The sequence below is a fragment of the Penaeus vannamei genome, chromosome 14 (assembly GCF_042767895.1).
Source record: "Penaeus vannamei isolate JL-2024 chromosome 14, ASM4276789v1, whole genome shotgun sequence".
Taxonomy (NCBI): domain Eukaryota; kingdom Metazoa; phylum Arthropoda; class Malacostraca; order Decapoda; family Penaeidae; genus Penaeus; species Penaeus vannamei.
Window position 1 is genome coordinate 16,298,067 of NC_091562.1, and position 5,000 is coordinate 16,303,066.

Genomic DNA, 5,000 nt, shown 5'->3' on the forward strand with positions numbered 1-5,000 from the left:
ATCAATATTGCTTCTATTATATTACCATCACTGCCAACATTGTGTCAAACAGATAATAATTAACAATATATAAAAATCACAAAGGTACTTACACGTCATCTTTCTCGCTACTGATAAGATCGAGTAAAGAAGAGGTGGTGTTATCTCATGTGATTAATATCCTGTTTTACAAGTATTCACAGATAAATCCAAAATCACAAATAGTATACGCATTACCTCTCATATCAGAACATACTGGTTCTCATGCCAAATAATCCGTGTAGAAAATACTATTGATACTTATTGATCTTCATATTGTAGCTGCCAAATCAAATGTCAATTTCATTAATAATTTCACTGAAAAACAATTCATGTTCCCATAATAAACCTAAAAAAAGAAAGTTCATGATGATATAATGATAAAAGTAGCAACATGCATTATCATTGCTTGTTATTATTATTAATATTATCATTATCATTGCTGTTGTTATTACTGTCATTATTGTTATCATAATTATCATTGCTATATCATTATTATCATCATAATTATCATTATTACTATATCAATTATTATAATCATCTTAACTATTACTACCATTACCGACGTTATTATTATAGCACACTTATCACTATCATTAGCATAGTAGTAATAATAATAATAACAATGATAATGATAATTTTATAATCACCATTTCCTATTATCATTATAATAACCATTACTATAATTATCATAACAACTATTAGCATCAATATCATCTTTATCATGGCCATTATCATTACTAGTACTATTACTACTGTCATCATCATTATTATAATAATTATTATTAATATTAGGGCTATTATTGATATTATTATCATTATCATCTTTATCATTTCATTATCATTGTCATTAATATCATTATCATCGTTATCGTATCACTATTATCATAGATCATTATTGTATCATTTAAATCTTTACCATCACTCTTGTTGCAAGTTACCATACCATCATTAACAATCTTAATATCATATCCCCTTCCTATCATAATCTATAACATTACTATTACTAATATCACCATTTTATTCTCAGCGTCATTACTGTCATCATCATTAATATCATTTCATCATCATCATTACCCCCAACATTATTACCATCATTACTACAACACAATTATTATTAGGATTATCAACGTCATAATCAGTATCACTACTCACGTTGATATAAACTAATTATCACCTTTCTTACTACCAGTGGCTTAATTGACATTACTGACGTTATTAGTTATTATGACGTTATGTTAACATTCTAATAAAACTTATTACAATCATCAGTTTAACCATTACACTATTTTCGTTACTACCATTACCACTATTTTCATTATTATCAGAAATAGCCGTAGTAAGATCATCAATTCTATTGTCTTTAAAATCACAGGTGCTTGTAGTTTTAGCACTAGTAATATTGGTATGAATACATAGATTTCATCATCAATGTTTTCGGCATTATTTTAGTCAGCATTATCATTGTTTTTTTTCAATTATCGGTTTTGGATTAAAACTTGTTGCTACAGTTAATAATATTGGTGCTATCAAAACTATAGTTCTTTATTACATTTATCATAATTATTTTTATCATAACTATCGTTATGAGTATGGTTATTACCATTGTTATTGTATCATTATTCCCATCATAATTAACTGAAGATTCAATATTACTAGTCATTATTATTATCACCATCATAATTATCGTTGCTATAATCATTTTCAATATACAGATTATAATTGTCATTAATAATGTATTACCATATGTATCAGTGTCGTTTCCATCATTAGCTTTATTGTTTTCATTATTACCATTTTCAATATTGCTACTATTATCATTATCATTACTGTCATTATCTTTGCTGTCGTTATCATTCTCATTGTTAATGTTGTCTTATAACACTGCTATCATTATCACAATCATAATGATTATGATTAACATTATCATTATCATAATCATAATTATTATGATTAACATTATCATGATGCCTTTTTTTTGTTATCACCGATGTTATTACTACTACTACTACTAGTAGTAGTACTGCTACTATCATCATTATCATTATCATTACCATTACCAGTACTATTATAATTATTCTTAAAAAGCATTATTATCAATACTAATATCATTATTAACATTATTGCGCTTGTTATCTTTATTACTATCAGTGTTTTTTATTATCATCATAACTATTATTATTAATAACAGTACGAACATCAGTATCATTGTTATCCTCATTCTCCTCATCATTATCATTATCATAATAATCAATATCAACATCATCTTCACCCTCATTATCATTAACATCCTCAATATACTTAAATAATTTTTGTAACTATCATTATTCAATTAGATTCAGTTAGCCTGACACTGCCTGTATCCCATCTGTCCGTCGCTGAATGTTTACTGTGGCGGCCTGAATGCGCTTCCACCCCGCGGAGAGAGCGACGGTGACAGGTTGTTCGTTTCTAAGGATAATTGTCATCATATCTGAGGGTATGATCATTATTAGCATAACCATCATCTTCGTTATCTGTGATGGTTATTATCCCAGTTTTTATTCTGATGTATGTGGATATTGCAAGAACTATTACTATTACTACTATCACTACTAATAACAATAATCATAATAATGAAGACGATAATGTTAATATTGATAACAATAACAACACAGCAAAATTAGAAGAAAAAAACGATAGCAATAATAATATTAATAGCAGTAATGATGGGGCAGAGACCGAGAATGACTTGTGCATATCAAAAGTCATGGACGTATCTGGGATCACTTTTGCTCCTCTGTAAGCTCGTGAGAAGTGACTGATTATCTAGTTCCTTCTTCCCTCATGAGAAAGAACTTTCCTTTAGGATGATTCATGGCGTACTTAATGGTAAAACAATACAATCCCACAGTACCATGGCACTTGAGGAAAAGGTTAGATACTTACTTTAATTCATTGCTGTTTGGAGTACTCGCTGGTAATTGTGGTAAACACGTAAGTCTCTATCCTTAAAATCGAAATGAATTAACCGGGTATGAAATATCCACTTTGTATCCACCATTTAGCAAGTTTGTACACGAGAGCCCAGTCTGTTTAGGACAGGCGAACACTGCCCGCCACACCAAGTAGTTTCAAATCCACTGCCACATGCCCAGCCCTTGTGCCTCAACTGGGTCAGAGGTGCGACTGTTCGGGTCCGGTACGACTCGTTATCCTCTGGGTATGCTCATTCACTTGCTGAATGGAAATTTGCTTTCTGATTGAAATATTCACACTGTTGGACTTACATTATTTGAGGGTTATTAGCTTTAACGCCGGTCTGGGCGAAATAGTTGGTTGTTAACAGTTTCCTACAGTTTTGTTGAGATAACTGCAGAGCTGCCAGACGTAAGGAGGAGGGCAGATACAGAATCAAGAATCTTGGAGAGAGGAATTTTCTGGGAATTATGACATAATCTGTTGTATACCTGTTTGAGTTCGTGTGGACATGTGCGATAAGGCGAGAAAAATTCGAAATGCTGATAAGATATCTTGATTGTGGTCGTTTCTATAATTTTAACGTTGCGCTTTGGGAATAGTGATCAACCTTCAAAGCTTTATTATTACCATCTTAATGAAATATGAAATCTAGATGTCTGTACCAAAATCCGCTACTTACATATTTTCCGCCTTTGACGAAGTGAAGATCCGACTGGACTTTACCGGGGATTCCCTAGGTCTCGCCCCGCACACACACACCAAGAGGAAACTCGCGCCATCAACACACACTTTCGTCGCATCAGAGCAGAACTCAACGACACAAAGTAAAGCTGTCAAACCTTTACTGCGTCACAGTGATGATGCAAAATAAGGGGAAAATTTACACAGGTCGCACTAATCAGCTGTCACGTTGCTTTGTCACGGCCGCGTCCACGCTGCTACGCCACACGCATGTCATCACTTTATGTAATAACCTGACCGTTTCGGAGAGAGTGAGGTGTGGTATGCAGTAATTAGGATCCTGGGCATCGTTTTATTGCTTCAAAAGCTCAGAGTATGATAAGCGCTTAAATCGTTTTTATATAGGAACCATATCACATGAACACACTCATACATACATACGCACACACACACACACACACACACACACACACACACACACACACACACACACACACACACACACACACACACACACACACACATACACACACACATACACACACACACACACACACACACACACACACACATAAACACTAATACACACACACACACTCACACACATATATATGTGTGTGTGTGTGTGTATCCGTACACATATATATACATACATACATACATACATACATATATATATATATATATATATATATATATATATATATATATATATATATATATATATATACGTACGTCCGTACATGCATACATTCACACACACACACACACACACACACACACACACACACACACACACACACACATATATATATATATATATATATATATATATATATATATATATATATACATATAAATATATACATATATATGTATATATATGTACATATATATATATATATATATATATATATATATATATATATATATATATATATATATATATATATATATATATATATATATATATATATATATATATATATATATATATATATATATATATATATATATATATTTATAGTATGCGTGTGTGTTTGTGCACACACACACACACACACACACACACACACACACACACACACACACACACATATATGTGTGTGTGTGCGTGTGTATGTGTGTGTGTGCATATATTTAAATATATATATATATATATATATATATATATATATATATATATATATATATATATATATATATATATATAGTATGTGGGTGTGTTTGTGCACACAAACACACACACACACACACACAACGGAACTCAAGGCTGTTTATGATGTTCGGGACAAATGTGTGACCGGATGTTTCAAACACGTGATTTCATCCGGATACTG

General features: G+C 31.5%; 1 protein-coding gene across 2 annotated transcripts in view; it reads right to left on the reverse strand.

The window, feature by feature from the left end:
- Window positions 1-3,906, reverse strand: part of LOC113823961 (transient receptor potential channel pyrexia) — a 31,605-nt gene extending 27,699 nt beyond the window's left edge. The window contains exon 1 of one of the 2 annotated variants that reach the window (XM_070129769.1): window positions 3,659-3,906. The gene's annotated coding sequence lies outside the window, so the exon portion shown is untranslated. Of the gene's footprint in view, window positions 1-2,946; window positions 3,333-3,658 lie in introns of those variants that run through there. The other variant, XM_070129768.1, reaches the window with a different exon arrangement.
- Window positions 3,907-5,000: the final 1,094 nt, after the last annotated feature.